The sequence below is a fragment of the Tursiops truncatus genome, chromosome 4 (assembly GCF_011762595.2).
Source record: "Tursiops truncatus isolate mTurTru1 chromosome 4, mTurTru1.mat.Y, whole genome shotgun sequence".
Classification (NCBI taxonomy): domain Eukaryota; kingdom Metazoa; phylum Chordata; class Mammalia; order Artiodactyla; family Delphinidae; genus Tursiops; species Tursiops truncatus.
Window position 1 is genome coordinate 3921262 of NC_047037.1, and position 27341 is coordinate 3948602.

At 40.8% G+C, this 27341-nt stretch overlaps 1 long non-coding RNA gene across 1 annotated transcript in view; it reads left to right on the top strand.

The window, feature by feature from the left end:
* The first annotated feature begins 6970 nt into the window (after window positions 1–6970).
* LOC141278440 (uncharacterized) overlaps window positions 6971–27341 on the top strand; it is a 227736-nt gene continuing 207365 nt past the window's right edge. Inside the window, exon 1 of the long non-coding RNA XR_012331192.1 lies at window positions 6971–7201. This is a non-coding gene — a long non-coding RNA (uncharacterized lncRNA). The remainder of the gene's footprint in view (window positions 7202–27341) is intronic.

Below are 27341 nucleotides of genomic sequence, written 5' to 3' on the forward strand. Positions count from 1 at the left end.
AGAGAAAATATAGACAGCTGCTTACTCATTTGGAGGAGCTGGTATGAGCATGAGAGGGGTTACTCGGTCTGATTAGGGCAAGGTTACAGCTTGGTGGTCGTTTGGATATCTTAGGATTCCCCCTGGGCACACTGCAGAGCAGGCCTATGCCCAGAGGATAGCCCGGGGCATCTCTCTTTGGGTGTAAAGTTGCTAATACTCATCCTCTCTTAGCTGAATTAACTCAGATGATGCACAGAAAATAGTGAGCCAGCCTCCCCTGCTGAGAAGGTTCAGAGCACCTGGACCACACCCACACCTCAACCCTCCTCTCTTTTGCTGGTCCTCTCCTGCCCCTCCCCCCGACACAGCTACCTCTAGATTCTTCCCCTGGTTCCTCTGCTCGACCCTATATTCCTTCTCTAACTTCCACAGCTTCACACTTTTGTTCTCCCTGGCCCTATTCCTCCGCGCATGCGCTGTTCCGTTCTCCCATCCCAAACACAAATTCCCCGTGAACTTCTCAAGCTACTGCTTTCACTCGCCTCTTCCTGTTTCCATTCAGAATTGTCCCATGGGTAAGGCTTGCCATTTTCCTTTTTTTTTTTTACATCTTTATTGGAGTATAATTGCTTTACAATGGTGTGTTAGTTTCTGCTTTATAACAAAGTGAATCAGTTATACATATACATATGTTTTCATATCTCCTCCCTCTTGCGTCTCCCTCCCTCCCACCCTCCCTATCCCACCCCTCCAGGCAGTCACAAAGCACCGAGCCGATATCCCTGTGCCATGTGGCTGCTTCCCACTAGCTATCTACCTTACGTTTGTTAGTATATATATGTCCATGACTCTCTCTCACCCTGTCACAGATCACCCTTCCCCCTCCCCATATCCGCAAGTCCGTTCTCCAGTAGGTCTGTGTCTTTATTCCCGTCTTACCCCTAGGTTCTTCATGACATTTTCTTCCCCTTAAATTCCATACATATATGTTAGCATATGGTATTTGTCTTTTTCTTTCTGACTTACTTCACTCTGTATGACAGACTCTAGGTCTATCCACCTCATTACAAATAGCTCAATTTCGTTTCTTTTTATGGCTGAGTAATATTCCATTGTATATATGTGCCACATCTTCTTTATCCATTCATCCGATGATGGACACTTAGGTTGTTTCCATCTCTGGGCTATTGTAAATAGAGCTGCAATGAACATTTTGGTACATGACTCTTTTCGAATTTTGGTTTTCTCAGGGTATATGCCCAGTAGTGGGATTGCTGGGTCATATGGTAGTTCTATTTGTAGTTTTTTAAGGAACCTCCATACTGTTCTCCATTGTGGCTGTATCAATTCACATTCCTACCAGCAGTGCTAGAGTGTTCCCCTTTCTCCACACCCTCTCCAGCATTTATTGTTTCTAGATTTTTTGATGCTGGCCATCCTGACTGGTGTGAGATGACATCTCATTGTAGTTTTGATTTGCATTTCTCTATTGATTAATGATGTTGAGCATTCTTTCATGTGTTTGTTGGCAGTCTCTATATCTTTGGAGAAATGTCTATTTAGGTCTTCTGCCCATTTTTGGATTGGGTTGTTTGGTTTTTTGTTATTGAGCTGCATGAGCTGCTTGTAAATTTTGGAGATTAATCCTTTGTCAGTTGCTTCATTTGCAAATATTTTCTCCCATTCTGAGGGTTGTCTTTTGGTCTTGTTTATGGTTTCCTTTGCTGTGCAAAAGCTTTGAAGTGTCATTAGGTCCCATTTGTTTATTTTTGTTTTTATTTCCATTTCTCTAGGAGGTGGGTCAGAAAGGATCTTGCTGTGATTTACGTCACAGAGTGTTCTGCCTATGTTTTCCTCTAAGAGTTTGATAGTTTCTGGCCTTACATTTAGGTCTTTAATCCATTTTGAGCTTATTTTTGTGTATGGTGTTAGGGAATGAATCTAATCTCATACTTTTACATGTATCTGTCCAGTTTTCCCAGCACCACTTATTGAAGAGGCTGTCCTTTCTCCACTGTACATTCCTGCCACCTTTATCAAAGATAAGGTGTCCATATGTGCGTGGGTTTATCTCTGGGTTTTCTATCCTGTTGCGTTGATCTATCTTTCTGTTTTTGTGCCAGTACCATACTGTCTTGATTACTGTAGCTTTGTAGTATAGTCTGAAGTCAGGGAGCCTGATTCCTCCAGCTCCGTTTTTCATTCTCAAGATTGCTTTGGCTATTCAGGGTCTTTTGTGTTTCCATACAAGTTGCGAAATTTTTTGTTCTAGTTCTGTGAAAAATGCCAGTGGTAGTTTGATAGGGATTGCATTGAATCTGTAGATTGCTTTGGGTAGTAGAGTCATTTTCACAATGTTGATTCTTCCAATCCAAGAACATGGTATATCTCTCCATCTATTTGTATTATCTTTAATTTCTTTCATCAGTGTCTTATAATTTTCTGCATACAGGTCTTTTGTCTCCTTAGGTAGGTTTATTCCTAGATATTTTATTCTTTTTGTTGCAATGGTAAATGGAAGTGTTTCCTTGATTTCACTTTCAGATTTTTCATCATTAGTGTGTAGGAATGCCAGAGATTTCTGTACATTAATTTTGTATCCTGCAACTTTACAAAATTCATTGATTAGCTCTAGTAGTTTTCTGGTAGCATCTTTAGGATTCTCTATGTATAGTATCATGTTATTTGCAAACAGTGACAGCTTTACTTCTTCTTTTCCAATTTGGATACCTTTTATTTCCTTTTCTTCTGTGATTGCTGTGGCTAAAACTTCCAATACTATGTTGAATAAGAGTGGTGACAGTGAGCAACCTTGTCTTGTTCCTGATCTTAGTGGAAATGCTTTCAGTTTTTCACCATTGAGGACGATGTTGCTTGTGGGTTTGTCATACATGGCCTTTATTATGTTGAGGAAAGTTCCCTCTATGCCTACTTTCTGCAGGGTTTTTATCATAAATGGGTGTTGAATTTTGTTGAAAGCTTTCTCTGCATCTATTAGATGATCATATGGTTTTTCTCCTTCTGTTTGTTAATATGGTGTATCACATTGATTGATTTGCGTATATTGAAGAATCCTTGCATTCCTGGAATAAACCCCACTTGATCATGGTGTATGATCCATTTAATGTGTTGTTGGATTCTGTCTGCTAGAATTTTGTTGAGGATTTTTGCATCTATGTTCATCAGTGATACTGGCCTGTAGTTTTCTTTCTTTGTGACATCCTTGCCTACTTTTGGTATCAGGGTGATGGTGGCCTCATAGAATGCGTTTGGGAGTGTTCCTCCCTCTGCTATATTTTGGAAGAGTTTGAGGATAGGTGTTAACTCTAAATGTTTGATATAATTCGCCTGTGAAGCCGTCTGGTCCTGGGCTTTTGTTTGTTGGAAGATTTTTAATCACAGTTTCAATTTCATTACTTGTGATTGGTCTGTTTATATTTTCTATTTCTTCCTGATTCAGTCTTGGCAGGTTGTGCCTTGCTAAGAATTTGTCCATTTCTTCCAGGTTGTCCATTTTATTGGCATAGAGTTGCTTCTGGTAATCTCTCATGATCTTTTGTATTTCTGCAGTGTCAGTTGTTACTTCTCCTTTTTCATTTCTAATTCTATTGATTTGAGTCTTCTCCCTTTTTTTCTTGATGAGTCTAATGGTTTATCAATTTCGTTTATCTTCTCAAAGAACCAGCTTTTAGTTTTATTGATCTTTGCTATCGTTTCCTTCATTTCTTTTTCATTTATTTCTGATCTGATTTTTATGATTTCTTTCCTTCTGCTAACTTTGGGGTTTTTTTGTTCTTCTTTCTCTAATTGCTTTAGGTGCAAGTTTAGGTTGTTTATTCGAGATGTTTCCTGTTTCTTGAGGTACGATTGTATTGCTATAAACTTCGCTCTTAGAACTGCTTTTGCTGCATCCCATAGATTTTGGGTCATCGTGTCTCCATTGTCATTTGTTTCTAGGTATTTTTTTATTTCCTCTTTGATTTCTTCAGTGATCACTTCGTTATTAAGTAGTGTATTGTTTAGCCTCCACGTGTTTGTAGTTTTTACAGAGCTTTTCCTGTAATTGATATCTAGTCTCATAGCGTTGTGGTCGGAAAAAATACATGATACAATTTCAATTTTCTTAAATTTACCAAGGCTTGATTTGTGACCCAAGATATGATCTATCCTGGAGAATGTTCCATGAGCACTTGAGAAAAATGTGTATTCTGTTGTTTTTGGATGGAATGTCCTATAAATATCAATTAAGTCCATGTTGTTTAATGTATCATTTAAAGCTTGTGTTTCCTTATTTATTTTCATTTTGGATGATCTGTCCATTGGTGAAAGTGGGGTGTTAAAGTCCCCTACTAGGAATGTGTTACTGTTGATTTCCCCTTTTATGGCTGTTAGTATTTGCCTTATGTATTGAGGTGCTCCTGTGTTGGGTGCATAAATATTTACAATTGTTATATCTTCTTCTTGGATTGATCCCTTGATCATTATGTAGTGTCCTTCTTTGTCTCTTCTAATAGTCTTTATTTTAAAGTCTATTTTTTCTGATATGAGAATTGCTACTCCAGCTTTCTTTTGGTTTCCATTTGCATGAAATATCTTTTTCCATCCCCTCACTTTCAGTCTGTATGTGTCTCTAGGTCTGAAGTGGGTCTCTTGTAGACAGCAAATATATGCGTCTTGTTTTTGTATCCATTCAGCCAATCTGTGTCTTTTGGTGGGAGCATTTAGTCCATTTATATTTAAGGTAATTATCAATATGTATGTTCCTATTCCCATTTTCTTAATTGTTTTGGGTTCGTTATTGTAGGTCTTTTCCTTCTCTTGTGTTTCTTGCCTAGAGAGGTTCCTTTAGCAGTTGCTGTAGAGCTGGTTTGGTGGTGCTGAACTCTCTCAGCTTTTGCTTGTCTGTAAAGGTTTTAATTTCTCCATCAAATCTGAATGAGATCCTTGCTGGGTAGAGTAGTCTTGGTTGCAGGTTTTTCTCCTTCACCACTTTCAGTATGTCCTGCCACTCCCTTCTGGCTTGTAGGGTTTCTGCTGAGAGATCAGTTGTTAACCTTATGGGGATTCCCTTGTGTGTTATTTGTTGTTTTTCCCTTGCTGCTTTTAATATGCTTGCTTTGTATTTAATTTTTGACAGTTTGATTAATATGTGTCTTGGCGTGTTTCTCCTTGGATTTATCCTGTATGGGACCCTCTGTGCTTCCTGGACTTGATTAACTATTTCCTTTCCCATATTAGGGAAGTTTTCAACTATAATCTCTTCAAATATTTTCTCAGTCCCTTTCTTTTTCTCTTCTTCTTCTGGAAACCCTATAATTCGAATGTTGGTGCGTTTGATGTTGTCCCAGAGGTCTCTGAGACTGTCCTCAGTTCTTTTCATTCTTTTTTCTGCTCTGCAGTAGTTACTTCCACTATTTTATCTTCCAGGTCACTTATCCGTTCTTCTGCCTCAGTTATTCTGCTATTGATCTCATCTAGAGTATTTTTAATTTCATTTATTGTGTTGTTCATCGTTGTTTGTTTCATCTTTAGTTCTCCTAGGTCCTTGTTAAATGTTTCTTGCATTTTGTCCATTCTATTTCCAAGATTTTGGATCATCTTTTCTATCACTATTCTGAATTCTTTTTCAGGTAGAGTACCTATTTCCTCTTCACTTGTTAGGTCTGGTGGGTTTTTATCTTGCTCCTTCATCTGCTGTGTGTTTTTCTGTCTTTTCATTTTGCTTATCTTACTGTGTTTGGGGTCTCCTTTTTGCAGGCTGCAGGTTTGTAGTTCCCGTTGTTTTTGGTGTCTGTCCCCAGTGGCTAAGGTTGGTTCAGTGGGTTGTGTAGGCTTCCTGGTGGAGGGTACTAGTGCCTGTGTTCTGGTGGATGAGGTTGGATCTTGTCTTTCTGGTGGGCAGGTCCACGTCTGGTAGTGTGTTTTGGGCTGTCTGTGTACTTATTATGATTTTAGGCAGCCTCTCTGCTAATGGGTGGGGTTGTGTTCCTGTCTTGCTAGTTGTTTCGCATAGGGTGTCCAGCACTGTAGCTTGCTGGTCGTTGAGTGAAGCTGGGTGCTGGTGCTGAGATGGCGATCTCTGGGAGATTTTCACCATTTGATATTATGTGGAGCTGGGAGGTCTCTTGTTGACCAGTGTCCTAAGTTGGCTCTCCCTCCTCAGAGGCACAGCACTGACTCCTGGCTGCAGCACCAAGAGCCTTTCATCCACACGGCTCAGAATAAAAGGGAGAAAAAGTAGAAAGAAAGAATTAGTAGAAGTAGAAAGAGAGAAAGAACGAAAGAAAGAAAGGAGGGATGGAGGGAGGGCGGAAGGAAGGAAGGAGGGAAGGAAGGAAAAAAAGAAAGGAGATAAAGTAAAATAAAATAAAGTGAGATAAAATATAATAAAGTTATTAAAATAAAAAAATAATTGTTAAGAGAAAAAAAAGAAAAAAAATTTAGAAAACAAAACAAAACAAAAAAACGGACGGATAGAACCCTAGGACAAATGGTGGAAGCAAAGCTATACAGACAAAATCTCACACAGAAGCATACACATACACACTCACAAAAAGAGGAAAAGGGGAAAAAATAATAAATCTTGCTCTCAAGTCCACCTCCTCAATTTGGGATGATTCTTTGTCTGTTCAGGTATTCCACAGATGCAGGTACATCAAGTTGATTGTGGAGCTTTAATCCGCTGCTTCTGAGCCTGTTGGGAGAGATTTCCCTTTCTCTTCTTTGTTCTCACAGCTCCCAGGGGCTCAGCTTTGGATTTGGCCCCGCCTCTGCGTGTAGGTCGCTGGAGGGCGTCTGTTCTTCGCTCAGGCAGGACGGGGTTAAAGGAGCCGCTGATTCAGGGTCTCTGGCTCACTCAGGCCGGCGGGGGGGGGGGGGGGGGGGGGGGGGAGGGAGGGGCATGGCGTGAGGGGCGGGCCTGCGGCGGCAGAGGCCAGCGTGACGTTGCACCAGCCTGAGGCGCGCCGTGCATTCTCCTGAGGAAGTTGTCCCTGGATTCCCGGACCCTGGCAGTGGCGGGCTGCACAGGCTCCCCGGAACGGGGGTGTGGAGAGTGACCTGTGCTCGCACACAGGCTTCTTGGTGGCGGCAGCAGCAGCCTTAGTGTCTCATGCCCGTCTCTGGCGTCCGCGCTCTTAGCCGCGGGTCGCGCCCGTCTCTGGAGCTCCTTTAAGCAGCGTTCTTAATCTCCTCTCCTCGCGCACCAGGAAACAAAGAGGTAAGAAAAAGTCTCTTGCTTCTTCGGCAGGTCCAGACTTTTCCCCGGACTCCCTCCCGGCTAGCCGTGGCGCACTAACGCCCTGCAGGCTGTGTTCACGCCGCCAACCCCAGTCCTCTCCCTGCGCTCCGACTGAAGCCCGAGCCTCAGCTCTCAGCCCCGCCCGCCCCGGCGGGTGAGCAGACAAGCCTCTCGGGCTGGTGAGTGCTGGTCGGCCCTGAACCTCTGTGCGGAAATCTCTCCGCTTTGCCCTCCGCACCCCTGTGGCTGCACTCTCCTCCGCGGCTCCGAAGCTCCCCGCCTCCGCCACCCGCAGTCTCCGCTCTTGAAGGGTCTTCCTAGTGTGTGGACACTTTTCCTCCTTCACAGCTCCCTCCTACGGGTGCAGGTCCCGTCCCTATCCTTTTGTCTCTGTTTATTTTTTTCTTTTGCCCTACCCAGGTACGTGGGGGGTTTCTTGCCTTTTGGGAGGTCTGAGGTCTTCTGCCAGCGTTCAGTAGGTGTTCTGTAGGAGTTGTTCCACATGCAGATGTATTTCTGGTGTATCTGTGGGGAGGAAGGTGATCTCCGTGTCTTACACTTCCGCCATCTTCCCGGAAGCCTCTTCCTTTTTTTTTTTTCCAGGAGAGCAAAGAATCTGGCTGTTTTGGCTTAAATCTATTTTTTTAAATTATTATTTTATTAAAAAAATTTTAACATCTTTATTGGAGTATAATTGCTTGACAGTGGTGTTAGTTTCTGCTGTATAACAAAGTGAATCAGCTATACATATATCCCCATATCTCCTCCCTCTTGCATCTCCCTCCCACCCTCCCTATCCCACCCCTCTAGGTGGTCACAAAGCACCAAGCTGATCTCCCTGTGCTATGCGGCTGTTTCCTACTAGCTATCTATTTTACATTCGGTAGTGTATATATATGTCCATGCCACTCTATCACTTCGTCCCAGCTTACCCTTCCCCCTCCCCGTGTCCTCAAGTCCATTCTCTACGTCTGCGTCTTTATTCCTGTCCTGCCCCTAGGTTCTTCAGAACCATTTCTTTTCTGTTTTTTTTCAGGAGAGCAAAGAATCTGGCTGTTTTTGCTGAAATCTATTTTTGGCAGACAGGCCTAACTCCTCCAGCAGTGAGGATGCCACATGATGGCTTAGGATGGCTTTAGCCTCTCTGTAATTTCCCTCAGCCTCCAAAGGCACTCTACTTAGACAATTAAGTACAAAGAGTGAGTTTGCTATGCAATAACGCTGTAAGACAAATTCCATTGCCGTTACTTATAACCTGATTGCATCCCTAAGCCCTTCTAGGGAGCTGCTACTGACCTGTCCCCTCAGGCCCATATGGACATTCCAGTCTCTAGATCTCGTGTGGCCGCGTTCCAGGGACCAGGGCTCTGCAATACAATTGATGAGCTGCTGGAAACATCCCGCTGATTTCTGAGTTTTCTACAGCAAGCATTTCCTAAACTTCCCTGATGATAAGAATGATCTGGATCCCTAATAAAACACAATCAAATTTGATGCCTCTCCTATAATTTGGGTTCAGGAAGTCCGGGGGCAGGGCTCAGGAATCTTGCTTCTAACATGTATCCCAAGTGGAATTTTGAGACTGTCTTATAGCATTTAGGACAGTGTCTGGCAAAACAACTGTCCTCAATTAATGTTTGCTGAATGGAATTTAATTTGCTTATTTCCATCATGCTAACCCTGCTTTACAAATGACGTGTGCTTTCATATTTTCAATGAACCTTATACCACCGTGACCCTTTCAAGCATGCTAGCCCTGCAAATTGTAATCAACATCAACACTGAGCATTGCGATTCAATGCTCATTTTTTATGGTAGACTCCACCTGTAAGTTTCTATGTTGGCTTTACTCAAAGTCTTTACCGTTGACTTTGGTAAAGGATATACAAATTTGTATATCTAACCATGCTGGGGAATAACCATGCTGGGGAAACTATGGTCTAACCATGCTGGGGAAACTCTGTTTCATTGATATAAATGGAATATTTCATCATTTACTGATAATGAACAGTGTGTTTTTTACCCTAGAAGCACATAATTTATTAAAATCATGATGTTAGATTTAACTTCCTAAATCATTTTATGAAGCTAATTGAACATTAATACCAAAACCTAACAAAGAATCAAAACTCAAACACCATCAATTAATTACTTTTATAGACACAGATACAGAATTATTAAATAGAATTCTAGCAAATAAAATACAGCACCATATTTAAATGGCCATATATAATTAACCAATAACTTCCAGAAATTCAGAGGTGACCTGATATGAGAAAGCATGTCAATGTAATTAATCACATTAATAGTTGAAAGGAGAAAAAAATCAGATGCTGCAAAGGATTTGATGAAAATCAACATCTGTTGTTTTTAAGACTCCTACTAAACTTGGGATAAGAACACATATTATTTTAAAAGGATTAATAATCTAGATAGAATATCCTTATGTAAGGAAAAATTGAACAGCCCACTACACAAATGGACGGGTTATTTGCAAAACAAGAGATTCATAAGACTGATAACTATGAAGAAATAGCATGACTGGTAGTTGGAAAAATGAATACCAATGGGTACTGTTTTTGTTTTATCAATTTAGCAGTTATTAGAAGTAATAAAGCCACTGTTATCAGTGACATTTATGTTATGTTAAAGGAGATAAACTCTCATTTATGTTAAAGGAGGGAGGGCAAGTATAAGGTGGTGCAAATATTTTGGAAAGCAATCTGGCAACATGTAGCAAAAGTTTTAAATTTGTATATCCTTTAATATAGCAATGTTACTTTCAAGACTATAACTTAAGGAAATAGTCGTGGTTGTGCACATAGATATATGTGAAAGGAAATTTATTGAAATATTGTGCACAATAAGGAAAAATTGGAAACAAACTATACAGCCAATAGTAGAGGATTAGTAAAACATCTCATAATATATTCCTATAATGAAATACTGCATAATCAGTAAAGATAATGCTGTAGAAAACTATTTAATCACATGCAAAATTTACAACCTGTGTTTAGGGAAAAAGCAGTTTATAAAAGTATTAAGTATACTAAGATTTCCCAATTTTAAAAATACTTACATGTGACTTGAAAAAAGATTGAAAGAATGTCTACTCAGATGTTAATTTTGTCTAATTTTGAATGTTGAGGTTTGGGGTGTTTCTTTTTATTCTTTTTGGGATTTTCTATGTTTTCCAGAATTTCTACCAGAAACATGTGCTATAGTGTTAATCATAAAACAGTTTTTGGAAATTACTTAAATTTGTCAGATTTTAGCTTTTAATTAATCCCATAGTGATTTTGGATTGAAATTCCATCTCTAGTCTTATTTCTTTACTTTGTTGTGCTCTATTTTTACTATCTACATTTTCTTTTCTTTTTTAATTTTTATTTATTTATTTATTTTTGGCTGCTTTGGGTTTTTGTTGCAGTGCACGGGCTTCCTCTAGTTGTGGCGAGCCGGGGCTGCTCTTGGCTGTGGTGCGTGGACTTCTCATTGTGGTGGCTTCTCTTGTTGCGGAGCACGGGCTCTAGGCTCGTGGGCTTCAGTAGTTGTGGCTCAAGGGCTCTAGAGCGCAGACTCAGTAGTCGTGGCACACGGGCTTAGTTGCTCCGTGGCATGTGGGATCTTCCCAGACCAGGGATCGAACCCATGTCCCCTGCATTTGCCGGAGGATTCTTAAGCACTGCGTCACCAGGAAAGTCCTACATTTTCTTCATAGAGGGAAGATGCCATTTTAATTTGTTGAGACAAATGTGGAGCAAATCATTTACATCTGTGTTTACAACTTTGCATTATTGTATGCTTTTGGGAAAACAAACAAAGTATTCCATTCTTTTTATTAGCTCCATAATTAGTTTCTGGATTATTCTGCCGTGATAGCAGAAAATTTAAAAAGGTAATTAAGAAGTTCTCAAGCACAGCAGGAGTTTTTACTGGAAAAGAGAACCTTCAATATGAAACTCAATGATGAAGAGAAACAGGGCCTTGAAGGCTGTTTCTAAACCTTGACATATGAGAGGAGAGGGACTAATGCACTGCATCACTTCAAATCTGTGATTTGTATAGTAAAAAAATCTGTACAGTAAAAAAAAATTCATCTTCTTATTACCTTATTGTTTAGTATAGCTATTGCACTGGAGATTTCCATATTATTCTTCCCTCAGATACTTGAGTTCTTGTCTCATTTTATCTTGCAAAGTCTACCTGTTGCACCGTCTCAGGGAATCCAAAAGGCAGCACAATTGAATAATCCTGTACAATTTGGGGGGTTAATTTGATCAAAGGCAGGACTAGAGTTAGGAACCTGTCCTCACTAGTGGCTACGTACAGTTGAAAGGTTGTGTAGCTTATGTTCGCTCAAATTCCCATATTCCCAAGTTTCTCTACGTTAACCTTACCTAACCAATAGGAGTGTGCTTCTTCCTTGGCTCCTAACAGAAACTTATTGGGACTTAATCTTGCCTTAAATCCCATTGACAAATCTATTTTTGCTGAGTGGTGGATCTCCATACTCCGTGCTGTTAGCTGGAATCTGTTTCCAAACAAGATGGGCCACAGAGTTTCGTAAGACTGTCATCTGTCGACTTTCCTGAGCCACTGAGATGTGAAAGTGTTAAGTAGGCTCCTTGGGTATCCACATCAACGGCATCAAATTCACGCTCTTTGGACGAAGTGAGAGAGTGGCGCGGGCATGTATACACTACCGAATGTCAAATAGCTAGCGAGTGGGAAGCAGCCGCATAGCACGGGGAGATCAGCTCGGTGCTTTGTGACCACCTAGAGGGGTGGGATAGGGAGGGTGGGAGGGAGACGCAAGAGGGAGCAGATATGGGGATATATGTATACATAGAGCTGATTCACTTTGTTATAAAGCAGAAACTAACACACTGTCAAGCAATTATACTCCAATAAAGATGTTAAAAAAAAATTCACACTCCTCTTAAGGAATCCTCAGTGTGGACTGCTGACCGTCAGCTTCAGTGCCCAACCCAGGCTGAGGCAGTTCCCCTGCCCTGGTTCTGTCCGACTCCGGGAGCAACTTCCTCGCCCCCCGAGTCCTCACTCCCCCGTAACTGCCCCCCACCCCGCCCCCGTCAGCCTTTTTCTAGAGCTGATTCTGCCTGAATTATGGCCCCATTTTTCCCCCCAGGATATGGAAGTGTGGTTTAAAAAGGAGCCATTGGTAAAGCTTTAGAGAGAAATGTCTATCTTGGCTTTTTAAAATAAATTATGTAATATTTTGCTATGAGTAATAGAGATTAAATAAATCTGAGCAGCCTTTATCTTATTTGGAAAGGGGGGTGGTCAGACTGACCTCAGAGTGTCTGGGATAAAGTCTTACTATTTTAGCTCCATTGGAGGGCATAGGGGGAAATAGGTCATCTAGAGACAATTTTATTTCATAAAATAAAGAGTGTGATAGTTAAATAACTGTTTTAGATAAAGTCTACACATTTCCATGGACAAATAAATAGATAATGTCAGAGACATATTTATTACAAAAATCTATCCTCATATTTTATTTAGTCAGAGGCATTTATAACCCTAGGAGAAAACTGCTAGCTTGAAACATTCATAAAATAACAAACAAATACCCTTGGGCAAAGAGTCTACCCACATAAATTGATTTCTAAAATAAAGATTCAATTTAGATTTAAAAGTCTTGTATGCACCCACAGCTATCTATTCCATCTGTAATTTCCGTGTGGGGTTCTGGTGCCTGATTCTGTCGTCATCAGCTTCTTATTAGTTGCTTTCACGTGGAAGAAGCAAAGCTTCCAATTAGCACAATGTTTTAATAAACGTGTTGGAGATCATTGCCACCATATATCATGTCTCTTACATTGATCTAGTCTTCTCTTTACCAACATATTTGCTTTTACTGTTTGGGATCACCTAGTTAGCTATGATACTCCTGAGATTAAAATTTTAAAGTGGGAAAATCTTTTTTCCTATTCATTGGGAAATATAATTATAGCCTCAGATCTTGGTTAGATTAAAATTTAAAAATACCCAGGTATTATCAGACATTATTTTCAGCTTGGTAGTTAACCTTCCATACTGCTGAGGGTGCAGGTGATGCTGGGAGCATGCTCAGAAGAGTAGCATCTCAGCTGCTCTCTCCTCTGTTGGCCAGTCTTTCGTGAGAGCCGCTGAGATTGAAATGCACGTGATCCACCTTTGGGGGCAGCAGCGAGCTCCTATGGGGCCACATTCCTTCCTTACCCCTCTGAGTTCAGGGGAATAATAATAACATCCTCTTGAGCATCTATGCCATTGTTTTTCCCTTTGACATCAGTCCTGGAGTAGTTGAACTAGATGCTTTTCTTATAGTCATGCATTTCCAGTTGATTAACATAACCTGGAAGGGCAGCTGTCCTTTTGTCTGCCTGGCTGAGTCTAAGCCCTGCACAAACTTTTTGGCCCAACCTGGCCTTTTTTGCTGACTTCCACAGGAAATAGAATCATGCCAGGCCTATCCTGGGGTTTGGAATTTTGTGGAAGATAGGCAGGGTTTCTGGCAGAAGGCATATTACAGGGTATTTCATTTGTGAAGTTCTCATCACACTTTTCTCCTCCTGAGTCTGTCTTCTGTCAGCCTCATTGCCAGGAGGGGTCCTTGCTGCCCTTCACCCATCTCAGCTACTCCTTTTCCCATACCTGACTCTATTCATGTATCTATCACTCAGCAGACAGTGAAAATGAACTCGAAGTCAGGATGTGTCCTTTGGATTCGTCTGTCCAGCTCTGGAAGAGTAACCAGTACATTACGGTGAGCTCTCAATAAATATCTGAGGGACAAATAAATGAACAAAATGTACCCTTAACTGTAAAGATTTATTCTTTTCACTTTGCAAGGGAGTAGAAAGTTTCTTCTTTGGTTTTCTTTCCTTTTTTATCCCTATTATTACCAGTGTTTATGGTAGTAAGGTGAAATGGAAAAGTAAAGCCATTAAATCTTTTTGAGGAATAGAATTTGTTCATTCACTCAGCTGATAATTTTTTGAGAGCCTACTATGTGTTGGCAAAAACTCTCTCCTTGACCAAATTTTAATTAGTCTCCTCCAACCCTCTCCTTGACTAGGCCTCAACCTTGGTCCCCATTCTGTCTGTGGTCTGCTCGACCCAATCTTAGCAAAGAATCCTGCCAAGTCAACCCCCATACCCTTGATAGCTGACCACCCTCGCCTGCCTTCAGTAAGAATCCTGTTAAGTCAGTTGAGCAAGATCCCCCAACCTTGATGTCTCCTCTTAGTAATTTTTCATCTTCTATCCCCGACCTTCTACACGCTCACTGGCTGTAAATCCCCAGCAGTCTCTGCTATATTTGGATTTGAGCTCTGTCTCTCTCTATCGCAAGACCCATATTGCAGTAGTCTCGAATAAAAAGTCTTCCTTACTGTTTTAACAAATGTCAGAATAAAGTTTTCTTTAACAGTGTCGGGCACAAAACAGATAAGTCACTAGTTTTCACGGAGCTTAAATTCTAGTTGGTATAGAGAGAAAATATGCAAAAAAACCCAAACTCAGAAAAACAGCATAAAAACATTTAAAAAATAACGAATATGTTAAGGCTTCCCCTTATGGGGTTAGAGGGCTTCCTTAGGCTGGGTGATCACAGAGGAGCAATCCAAGGAGAAGACCTTTCAGCTGAGAGCTGGAAGACAAAACCATCACGCCGGATGGGCGAAAGGGCATTGCAAGGCATAGGGCAAGGCTGGTGCAACCAGCGGGAGGCTACGCCAAGGGGAAGGAGTCCTAGGGACATGGTGGAACACAGTGGGTGAGGAGACCGCTTCTTGGCCTCACCCTAGCACAGGGCTGAGGCCAAGAAGCGAAGCCAGGCTGTGATGGGCTCTGTAGGCTGGGTAAAGAGTTTGGAGTTTGTTTCATGCAACACTGTGACCTTGGGCTTGGGATATTTGAATGTCATCTGAGTTTTTCACATGCTATTGCTGTCATTGATGGGTCTGAGAAATTGTCAAACAACGTCCTATTCTTACTTTACTGAAGCATCTCTCTCCCTGGATTTATTATTTTGCATAAGATGACTGAAAAGTAGGGAATTATTCCTTGGGGATATCACTATTTTCTTTGTTTCCTTTAATGCTTTGAGGTAAAGTAAAAAAAAAAAAATTCCTAGAAACTAGCAATTATGCAGTTTGTGCTTGGTTGCTTTTAATTATTTCTTATACCATCAGCTCCTCTCTGGGACCCCTTACCTCCTGGAGGGTCTTTCATAATATAGAAGATAGTCTGCTTAATTGTCTTCTCTTTGCTTCACTAGTCCTTACTGATATGAGAAAGTGTTGAATGTTTTAAACCATCCTCACTAAACTTCCCAACCTGGTCATTCAAAAAATGTAGTCTATAAGTCCATTTTCTCACACTCTTAATTCTTCCTAATTATTGTTCTAAAAGATTGTCTGCTTACTGCATTCTTTTTCAAAGAACATATTTAAGTTTGTGATGCCGTCATCATTTGATACTTCATATTAATTCCAAAAAAATTTCAGAACCCTTATGATAGCCTTTTACTTGAAGGGCTTACTATTGTACTACGTTTTTGTAAAATACCATGATTCTAATAGCCATATTCTCTCTGAGTCATAGGATGGTTATGTGTTTGTTTAAAAGAAACACCAAACAGCTCTCCAAGGCAGGACCATATTTTCCTTCCATCAGCAAAATCCGAAAGCTCTAGGAACACCACACCCTATTTCTAGGACAGGTTATAGAGCTGTCTGGACAGCAAGCTTTAAGAAAGATTATTTCTACATTATGCCAGTGTGTTGACGCATAAGACTCTAAGTGGTCCTAAATTCTTCTCTTTAAAAATCATTCTTCAAGTCCACTCTTTTAAATAATACAGTTACAATAACCTGAGAAGAAACTTGTGTCTAATCATGTATGACGTGTTGGAAGAGGGGCAAAGAAATGTACTTTCTCTGTGGCCCAGCAATGTCTTGACTCCTTCCAGGGTAGAAGGGAAGAATCAAATTCATGTTCGGTTTACTGTGATTTTTTTCCCCTCTGGCATTCTGTCATGCACAGGAATGAGGCTGGAAGAAGGTTAGAAGTAATACTATTTAGAATTACAATCAGTGCCAAGCTTTAGTCATCATTGTATTTAGGGCTGAAAGGACTCTGGGAGGTTGATTTAAATCACCTGATTTTACAGATGAGGAAAGCAAAACCCAGAGCAGAAAGTAAGTTGTCAAGGTCATCCGTTTCCTTAGTTAACCCAGCCAAGGCTAAAACTCAAATCCTGACTCATCTGCTCAGTGCTAGTTTTGATTCTGCTTAAGAATATCCATGATCAGTTCTCTGAATAAGTCTGGATGTTCTCTTCCTAGTTCTTTGTGAAAAACGTGTTTTTGTTTAGAGGTACAGGTGGTAAAAGATATAAATTGTTCAAGTAGATTCTTTAAGAGCGTTGTAAAATAAAAAGACACTTGTAGAAGAGTTTCATAAAGTAATTGGGTCTGAAAGGTTTTGAATTATTTTCCTTCTTCAAACTGCATGATGTTTTTATTCAGTTGCCATGGGAGAGCATGTTCGTTGCCAGAAACCTAAAACAGATCTTGGGTGTTAAGCAGGTAAGATTAAGTCATAGCATTCGATTCTTGTTGAACAAAATATAACAACCATGTGAAGCACCATCTATGTGCTGGAATACTGCTATTTCCATTCTTTCCATGCATCTGGGAAATTTAGACACGTTTGTTGGTCTATTCAGATGAAAGAGTAGTTTGCCAATGTCCACATTTTTTGCAGCCCTAAAAGTGGTTCTTCCAAGAAGACTTAAGAAATCAATCCTTCAGGCTAGAACTTGTCAAGCAATGTTTACTTTCGTATCAAGAAAGCCATTTGTGGTCTCTGAATAAACAAATGCCTTTTGATTTTATCACACTGTTGAGTGTGTGGTTCAATGCACTGTAACTACAGAATTGGGAAGAGGATTGCAAGTGATTTTTTTCAACAGCTCATAGGCTTCGAAATAAAACCAATAAATACCTTAATGCTGCAAATAGTTTTCAAATCTTATCTAAAAACAGTTCTAGAGATTAAACCATGAACTATTATCCTACATAGAATGAACTCTTGTGTAATCTTCCTTTTGTTAATTATCCATTCATCTTCAACTCAATTCAACATCTGGATCTTTGGCCTTTTCAAAACACGTAGTGAGGGAAACTAGCTTTCCCTGTGGGAATCTCCCATAGTTCCATCAGGGCAGGGTGCCTTTGCTCCCAAGGGATGATGTGTTAGCCTTCACCATGGTACGTATATTCCTCTTCAGTGCAAATAATAGACATTTTCCCCATGCTTAACAAACCAATAACTTGAATTGAATTTTACCTTGCATAAGTAACTATGAATACGTACGTTAGTAAGTAAACCTATTGAGACCATCACAAATCTGCTTCAGGTTTTCTCCAGGTCAGTCTAGATCAGGGGTCAGGAAACCTTTTCTGGAAAGGACCAGATAGTAAATATTTCTGGCTCTGCTGGCCATATGGTCTCTGTCACAAGTACTCATCTCCGTTGTGCAAAAGCAGCCGCAAACAATATGTAAACAAATGGGTATGGCTGCGTTCCAGCGAAACTCTATGTACAGAAACAGGTGGCACCCCGACAGGCTGGAGCTGGCTGACCCTGATCCAGCTGCCCAAGATCGTGCTGTAAACAGAAGCAGATTATAGACGAAGGACACAAGTCTCAAAAGTCCTTCTGGCTTTTGTTTTGGTACCTTTCTGCCTTTGTCCATGGAGTCAAGGTATTTCTATGTCCTATTCTTCTATAGGGATAGTGTTGTAAAAGTCCCTTCCATGTTTGTTTTAGGAAAGCATGGAACTTTAGAGGCAATCCACTTCTCTCAGCGCTGTGTTCTTTAGAGCCTAGCATACTGCTTAGGATTAATAAATGCTAAATAAGAATCGTTTTTCATTTCACTGCCATACCCTTTATGGAGCCTCGTTCGGCACCCTCAAAGGTGTTAAACCATGTAGCTTTTACAATGTTCTATTACACATTGTCAGCAGCACCTTGCTGATTAAATCGCGCGTGCGAGACAGAGAGAGAGAGAGAGAGAGAGAGGGAGAGAGAGAGGAGAGAGAGGGAGAAAGGGGGGGAGAGGGAGAGAGAGGGAGAGACAGAGGGAGAGACAGAGAGGGAGGGAGAGGGGGGAGAGGGAGAGAGGGAGGGAGAGAGAGAGAGAGAGAGGAGAGAGAGAGAGAAAGGGGGAGAGAGAGAGAGAGAGAGGGAGAGGGAGAGAGGGAGGGAGAGAGGGGGGAGAGGGAGAGAGGGGGAGAGGGAGAGAGGGAGAGAGGGAGAGAGGGAGAGAGGGAGAGAGGGAAAGAGGGAGAGAGGGAGAGAGAGCGAGAGCGCGAAGTGTTAACTGTTAACTGCCAGGCTGTAAGTATTCCTGACAGGTTGTTCCTACACAGGTTTGGTTTCTCTTGTATAAAGATTAAAAACTCTTGTCACAGCTGGTAAAAAACGAAGCACACATAGAACCACCGAGCATACACAACTCACAAAAGGGACTTTCCTAAAAGTCAGAATCCTGATGAGGGGGATAGATTACCCAAGGTAAGATATGACTTTGCAGTGATGATCACGTACTTCATAGCACTGGGGGAGGGATGGCAAATCCTTCTGTGGGTGTTTGTGTGGAGGGGAGCATCTTCTAATATGCTTAAAGCGTTCTTTTATGAGTAACTCAAGAATTTCACGTTTATAGCCTCATCTAGACAGATCTGAGCTAGTAGTCCTATTTTTTGCATTTGCTCTGAAGATGAGCTTTTTTCTTTTTTTTTTGAATTTTCTTGTAAAAAAAATTTTTTTTATTGAACCATAGTTGATAATTTATCGAACTAACTGCAATGTTGTGTTAGTTTCAGGTGTACAGCAAAGTGAATCAGTTATGCATATACACATATCCATTCTTTTTCAGAATCTTTTCCCATATGGGTCATTACAGATTATTGAGTAGGGTTCCCTGTGCTCTACAGCAGGTCCTTGTTGATTGTCTATTTTATATATAGTAGTGTGTATATGTTAATCCCAGTATCCCGATTTATCACTTCCCCTCACCTTTCCCCTTCGGTAACCATAAGTTTGTTTTCTAGGTCTGTGAGTCTGTTTCTGTTTTGTAAATAAGTTCATTTGTACCATTTTTTATTAGATTCCACATATAAGTGATACCATATGATATGTGTCTTTCTCTGTGTGACTTCACTTAGTGTGATCTTTTTTCGCCACAAACCTAATTTTTCTTTTCCACTGTTCTTAGTGTGATGGTTGTCAAATTGTCTTTTTGCTGTCCTTCCAGATTCTTTGATTAAACTGGACTTGTGCCCAAAGCAGCAGGAGACGCTGTCCCATAAAGCCAGAACATTTTATAAGTACTGGCAGGGAAGGTTTATTACTTCATTCCCCAGACAGCACAGAGAGCTGCTGGGGAGGTCTGGGGAGGAGAGCCGCTGGAACTGCTCTTCTGGGAGAAGTGCTGACGGCTGTGGTGCTGAGTCAGTCCCAGGCTGAGGTGCCTCTATGGCTTCATGCGGTGGTGATGAGCAGCATGGGCAGTGGGCATCTTGGTGCAGTGAGTCAGGAAGAGGTTACTAGTTAAGAGATACACCCGTCCATCAGGCAAGACTGGGGCCCATCAGGGAGTCTCTGCGATTTGAATTCAGGTAGGTGATTTTGACAGTCTTAATCCAAAATAACAGTGTGGCTGGTAAAGTGGCTTAATTTTTTTTTATTGAAGTGTAGTTGATTTACAATATTGTGTTAGTTTCAAGTGTACGGCAAAGTGATATACAATATATATATTCTTTTTTTGATTCTTTTCCATGGTAGGTTATTATAAGATATTGAATATAGTTCCCTGTGCTATACAGTAGGACCTTGTTTATCTATTTTATATATAGTAGTGCGTATCTGTTAACCCCAAACTCCTAATTTACCCCTCCCCCCACTTTCCCCTTTGGTAACCATGAGTTTGTTTTCCATGTCTGTAAAGATATTAAAAGATATGTAAATACTAGAAAAAAAACACATTTGTGTCTGTTTTGCCACCCAGAGTCAGCCATGATGAAGAGTTTGTTATATTTGCTTCAAGTCCTTTTATGAATGAAAGAGCTAGCACTACAGATCACATGGAAGGTTTCTGCTTCTCATCTCTCATTCCTTTCCCTTGCTCCCCACCAGAGGTAACCACGATATTTAAGTTAGTGGGTGTATCAGTCAGGGGCCACACTCGAGGTGGGTGAGGTGTGGAACATGCAGTGAAAAGACACTTACACAGGTGTGGGCAGAATGTAGGAAATCACCGTGGATGTTAGGTTGCTGACACCCTAGACCCAAGGGGAGAAGGGGGAGCAGGTCTCGGACTCTGGAGGAAAGAACTGTGCAGGACAGCAGCCTTGAAAGGAGCTGTGCCCTTTGGTTGAAGGATGTACCTGCCTGAGACAGTGCTCTGGATGAAGGGGTGAATGGACACCCCAGTTTCACCTTCCTCCTGCCCTCAAACTGCTTGTCTGCACACCCAGCCGGGAACCAGAGGCACCTCGTGGTCCATACAGACCAGCCTCCCAGGGCAAAGAGGCTATTGGGAAATGGATCAGAGAGGGTGAATGCAGCAAAGACACCTGAACTGTTAACGCTACTTGTCCCTATACAGAAAGGTGTAATAAATAGTGTATCGCAGGAGCCCTTTTTCTCTGCAAAGGGCCAGACAGTAAACATTTTCGATTTTGTGGTCCACGTGTAGTCTATGTCCTGTAGTTTTCTTTTTTAATTTTTACAAGCCTGTAAAAATATAGAAAACCATCCTTAACTTGTGGGCTGTATAAAAACAGATCACGGACTTGACTGAGTTCATGCGCTGTGGTTTGCTGACCCCTAGCATATATTATACGTTTTGCGTGTTTTAAAAAATTTTTGCATGATTTATATGACACCCTAGTTCTTTTCTAATGCTGTGTAACAAATGATCACAAACTTAATGGCTTACAAGAACACGCAATTTACTATCACATAGTTCTGTAGGTCAATTCCAGGTAGGCTCACAAATGATTACTTAGGTAGGAGCAATCGATAACTTGGTTAGTTTTTTCCACTGTCTTGGTTTTAATGGTGGAAATCTAGTAGAGAGATTTTTGTCCATGGGACTTGCCGAAGGTCCCCAGATTATAGCCATTGGACAGCAGTTTACTGAATCCAGACACAAGGCTCAATTTAGCCATTGTCAAGAGTGAATGTGTTGCCAGACAGAGAAAACAAACTTCTGGTTACCGAAGGGGAAAGTGATGGGGGAGGGATAAACTAGGAGGTTGGGATTAACAGATACACACTACTAAATATAAAACAGTTAACCAAAAAAGACCTACTTTATAGCCCAGGGAACTATACTCAATGTCTTGTAATAATCTATAAGGGAAAAGATTCTGAAAAAGAACCTATCTATCTATCTACCTATCTATCTAGATATATGTAACTGTGAGATAGATATATAGATATATATATATATATATATACACACACACATATATACATATATGTGTAACTGAATCACTTTGCTGTACACCTGAAACTAACACAACATTGTAAACCATCTATACTTCAATAAAAAAAGAATAAAATGAGAGTAAAAAAAAAAAGATAGTGTACTTAAGCCAAAAAAAAAAAACCAAACAAAAAACACACAGTGAATGTGTTGCATTGATATGAGAAAGGATATCTTCTATTCAAACTAACTGACTTGGAACCGGTGCAATGTGACCCTTGTGCTGGGTGACTTACTGCCAGTGATAGAAAGGCGTTTTGTCATCCTCTAAATTTGCCTGAAGCAGATGATAACAGAGAAGTGGGAGATGGGATGTTTTCTATTGGCTCTTAGGCTGACAGGGTACCTAGAAGGCAGTGAGGAAACACTGAGTGAAGCTGGATTAAACAGAGGAGGCATTTTTATCTCACATGGTAGGAAAGTCTAGTAGGATAAGTGAATTCAACAGCTTGACCCTGTTGTCAAGGACCAGGGACTTTCTATCTCTTCATCCCGCCCTCCTGAGCGCTGGTTTTTCCTCAGGTCTGAGCAGAATGGCTGAACGAGTTCCAGGCATCATGTTCAGACAGAGAAATTTCAGGCATAAGGGACTGCCTTTCTTCTAGAAGAGAAGAAACTTTCTCCAGAACCCCCCTCCCTCAGTAGAATTCTTTTCATATCTCACTGGGCAGAATTGAGCTGTATGCCAGTTTCTGAACCAACCACTGCCAAAGGGAGTGATGTCACCATCAGACCATAAAGTTTATTTCTAGAACTGGGGTCAGTTCTCCCCGAGGCACACAGCTGCTTGTGGAAGGACTTGGTATCTGAACAAAAGCAGAGCCTTGCAGGAAAAAAAGCAGGGGGTGGGTGGAATGAAGGCTAGAGACCAAGAACAGTCACCTCTGTATCCTGACAGTTCACTCCTTTCCTAATATGTGTAAAAATGTGCCCATAGCCCACTCTAAATATAAGTTCTGTACAATTATGTAAAAGCTGGGGTGCAATCATCTAGGTAATATAACTTTACGCTTTGAAGGTATTTAATTAAGCAGTTTCCACTTCAGTTTTGCAGGCTTCTTTTCATATTTTAGAGTCAATAAATCTTTCATCAGGTCTCAAACGTTTTAGAGGCCCTTGCAGAGCTGGTAGACTGTGGACCGCATGACTGTGGGACCACTTTATAGCTGGAAGTTGGGTAAAGAAGCCAGGACTTGTGTCATTCATAGGTGAAATACATGCTCATCTATCCATTTCAAGTACATGGAGCAGGGATGTTTTCTTGTCCAGGGAACCAAATCTTTTATTGCACAATTCACGATAAGCTCAAAATACAAAATTCTGAAGGTAACACTTCAAATCTTATTAAAACCACACTGACAGCTTTTAAAAGTGGGAAGATGAGAACGAGAGCCATGGACACCACAGAGGAGGTAAAGAGAGCCTGGGACACTAAGCCGGTTGTCCTGCAGTGGTAGGTCTTACACTTAATCCCCTGCACTCACTAAATCCATACATATTTGCTGAGCACTGCTATGTAGCAACATACCTGAAGGAACTTGGCGAGGGATTTTAAAAACGTGTAATAAAAGGTTACTTTTTCTAGGAGTCTGCCATCTTGGAAAGAAGGATGGAGGTGGGGTTGAATTTATATTCATGGATTTAAAATATAATTTGGACTATTTAATGTCCAAATTAAATTAAAACTTTCTGATACAGGCCTGTACCAAAGTGTTTTTGTTTCCTGTTCTTAGAACCTTCTACTTTGCACAGTAGTTAGCTTTTTTTTCAGTTGTAATATTTTTTTGAAGCACAGTTGATTTACAGTGTTGTGTTAATTCAGTTTCATATATATATATATATATATACTTCTTAAAAATATTTTTTCCATTATTGTTTATCATAGGATATTGAATACAGTTCCCTGTGCTACACAGTAGGACCTTGTTGTGTATCCATTCTCTATATATAATAGTTTGCATCTGCTAATCCTAAACTCCCACTCCAGCCCTCCGCCACCCCCCTCCCCCTTGGCAACCACCAGTCTGTTCTCTACGTCTGTGATTCTGTTTCTGCTTTGTAGGTAGGTTCATTTGTGTCATATTTTAGATTCCATATATAAATGATATCATATGGTATTTGTTTTTCTCTTTCTGACTTACTTCACTTAATATGATAATCTCTGTTTGCATCCATGTTGCTGCAAATGGCATTATTTCGTTCTTTTTTATGGCTGAGTAGTTTTACACTATATATATGTCCCACATCTTCTTTATCCATTCATCTGTCCATGGACATTTAGGTTGTTTCCATGTCTGGGCTATTGCACAATAGTTAACCTTTAGATACACCTATAACTTCCTTACTGACATGTAAGCTCTTGGAGGGCAAGGATTATGCCTTTCATATCTTATGAAATCTTATGATATCTCATATCATATTATGCCTTCATATCTTTTAGTGCTTAGAATAGTACCCTGTACAGAAATGTCATTAAGTGCTTATAAACTTATACGGTACCTGGTTCCGAAACCAACCAACCAACCAAACACACAAACAAACCCAAACAAAACAACCCCAAAGAACTTAACACTTTGTATTGCTCCCTAACAGCAGACTTCTTAGGCAACTGGACTGACATTAAAGGACACTGGCTTTTTTTTTTTTTTAAATAACTTTCTAGCTGTTGTCGTTTGAACATGTGGGTTTTTCTCTCCCAGAGTAGAGCTTTCGAGATCCGTAAGGTGAAATCCGCTGTTGCCTGTAAAGGAGGACGCGTTGCAGAGTGAATTTAAGTGGATCTTACGTCTCTCCGCCCCAAGCTGTGCGCGTGTTGGGTGCTTCCTCCGTGTTCTTTTCTCTGGGCTTTGTGTGTAAAAATTGTTACAGCAGTTTGCTCCTGCTGAGCTACAGTCAACTTCAGCAGATTTTTACATATTTATTTAAAAGTGGGCTGTGATGTATTTTGGAGTCAGTATTGATTTCACTTGTCTTTGTGATGACATCTCTGACTGGTGCTGGTGTTGTGTTGCAATTGCACAGTAAAGTAATAGGTTCTGAGACGCTGTCAGTGCCTACTCTTTTCAGGTTGCAATTGCTTGATAATAATTCGATTGTATCTCTGCCTGATGTTTTAATACTCTTGTCTTCCAGATTGCTCTTACTGGAGAGGCGCTTACCCCAGTGGGTTGCTACACCTTAATAAAAACAAACAAAGCAGGAAAGTGTGTGTTTGCACACATTTCTTTGTGCGACACTTGTCTGGGCTGACGTGGTGGCTCGGGCTGACTTTTGCAGCCCCTCTATGTTCCAGTTATCTCTTGCTGCGTAACAAACCACCCCTCATTTTAGTAACACAAAACAACAGCCGTTTTCTTATGTGTGTGAATTTTTAAAGGTGTTTCAGGGATTTACATAGGGCAGAGCAAAAATTGCTTGTCTCTACTCCATGAAGTCTGGGGCTTCTGCTAGGAAGACTCAAATGACTGGGGGTGACATTAATAGCTGGGTGCTGGAATTATCCGGAGGCTTCTTCCATCACATGTCTAGCTCGTGGGCTAAGATGACCTGAAAACCAGGTTCTGCTGGGTCTGTCTCCTGGAGTGTGTGCCATGTGGCCTCTTCATGTGGCTTGGGCTTCTTCATAGCCTGGTGGTCTAGAGTACTTGCGCTTCTTACTCTCCGGGGCTCCATGAATAAATGCTCCAGGGAACAAGGCGGATGCCGCATGACTTTCTCTGACTTAGCCTCAGAAGTCACACGTGTTCCTTCTGCTGCATTGTCGTGGTTACAAGTGAGCCACTAAAGCTAGCCCAGATTCAATGGGAGGGAAGTTAGACTCTTATCTCTTGATGGGAGGAGTATCAAAGAACTTGTTGCCATCTTTAAAATCTTTACAATGAATGCTTTATCTCATTGTCAAATCTGGTTTCCATCATGTTGAATTTAAAAAAAGAAGGATTTATTGGTTAAGGGAATTCCCTGGCAGTCCAGTGGTTAGGACTCGGTGCTTTCACTGCCAAGGGCCTGGGTTCGATCCCTGGTCAGGGAACTAAAATCCCACAAGCCTCGTGGTGTGGCAAGAAAAAAAAAAAAAAAAGCAAGTTCATTAGCACCTGTTAAAACATGGTGAAACATGATAAGGAGCAAAGTAAAAGAGAAAGAAAAACTTTTCTTACAGAGAAGTTTGCAATTTAATCAGAAAGGTTGTAGGCAAATATACAACAACCTGTAACATATTTACACAGTAAAGTATCAAGGAGTGCAAATCAATATGCCCTAGAATTCTGCCATAATAGTTGTGGGATTTTTGTAATATGCAAATATTTTAGATCTCATCTAAGTGAATATATCTAAGATAACTACTCAGAGTAGCAAATATGGCCTAAGCACCCCTTACGAAACACACAAAAAAGTCTATGAAAGGAGGGAGTCAGAAGAATATAGAAGGTTAGAAGGGGAGGAACTTTAGAGATTATTTATTCTAACTTTTTCAATATGTGGCTGAAGAACTGAAGGCCCCAAATTTATCATCACAGGGAGTTCAGGAAGGGGGAAAGAATACTGGCTTATTCAGCTAGGTCCTCTTAAGCCTGGAAGACATAAGTTCTACGGGTTTCAGTTAAATCTTAAATATGTCGGTCTGATTTTATCAATCAGCTTAAGCTGTTATGCCCTGGTAACAAATCACCCCCAAATTTCAGTGACCAAGGTTTATTCCTTGCTGATGCTACAGGTCCCAGCTAGGCCAGTTGTGGCTTCCCTTGGTGATGCTTGTCATTCTGGGGCCAGGCTCCCAGAGCAACCTCTATTTGAGACATTGCTGGTTGACGGATGGGTAAAGAGATCATGAGGAAGTAAATACTGGCTCTTAAAACATCTGCTTGGAAGTCATAGGCTTAGTCTAACCTCAAAGGAGCAGAAAGTATGATTTCTCTCCAGGGAAGGGCTTGCCTGCAGGGAGGGACAGTAAGTATTTTGAAGAAGAATGCAGTTCATCACAGTGATTCTGGTAACAGCACTTAGTGAACAGTAGAACCCCAGTGAAAGCAAGTGGCTCTTGATCTGCCCGAAGCCAATCAGTCAATCAATGATGGAAATGAAGCTACAACTCAGATTGTTCAAAACCCAGCTCAGTGCTCTCTTCTCTGGAACGATTCACTGACAGCTTCCCTTCCATTTTTTCTGATCAACATTCATTTTAGAATTGTCAATCGACATAGTCCCTGCGCCACATATAGGGACTGTTTTCCTAAGGGTGAAGCTGATTCCTCTTCTCCTCCTTTTTCTCCTTCTTCTTCTTGTGCTTTTCAGCAATAGTTGTTCTAAACCGTCACTGCAGCTTTTGTTTTGATTGATAATTTTATACAACATGCCAGAAAGCCATGCCAAATGTCTTTTAAAAAATTTGTTTTTAAATTTTTATTTTATATTGGAGTATAGTTGATTTCCAATGTTGTGTTAGTTTCAGGTGTACAGCAAGTGGTTCAGTTATACATATACATGTATCTATTCATTTACAAATTCTTTTCCCATTTAGATTATTACAGAATGTTGAGCAGA